Raw genomic sequence first — 634 nt, forward strand, 5'->3', positions numbered from 1 at the left:
GCAATTAATCACCAGAAAACAGGAAGTGGAGTGCAGCTCAAATGGTAGAGCTCCAGCCTTGAAAGAGCTCAGAGTCAGCGCCTAGGCCCGGTGTTCAAGCCCCACGACCGATGTAAGAAGGAAGGAAGGAAGGAAGGGAGGGAGGGAGGGGAAAGAGAGAGAGAGAGAAGCAAAGAAGTGTAATGTACTTGGCAGAATGGGAGATTAAATTTTCACTAATAATCACTATAAATTTCTTCATATTCACCAAGGATGGGCAGTTTTCTCAGAGCTATGATGATTATTTTTTGTTTTGCTTTGTGCTGGTCTTGGGGCTTGAACTCAGGGCCTGGGGACTATCTATGAGCTTTTTTTCAGTCAAGTTTAGTCTGTATCACCTGAACCACAGCTCCACTTATGGCTTTTTTGGGTAATTATTTAATGATAACAGTCTTAGGGCTGGAAAGGTGGCTCAGTGGTAGAGCGCTTGCCTTGCATGCATGAGGCCCTGGGCTCGATTCCTCAGCACCACATAAGCAAAAAAAAAAAAAAAAAAACGGAAGTGGCGCTGTGGCTCAAGCAATAGAGCACTCGCCTTGAGCGGAAGAGTGCAAGGATCAGCGCCCAAGTCCAGAGTTCAAGCCCCACAACTGAC

Source organism: Dipodomys ordii, unplaced genomic scaffold, assembly GCF_000151885.1.
Source record: "Dipodomys ordii isolate 6190 unplaced genomic scaffold, Dord_2.0 Scaffold619, whole genome shotgun sequence".
Lineage (NCBI taxonomy): Eukaryota > Metazoa > Chordata > Mammalia > Rodentia > Heteromyidae > Dipodomys > Dipodomys ordii.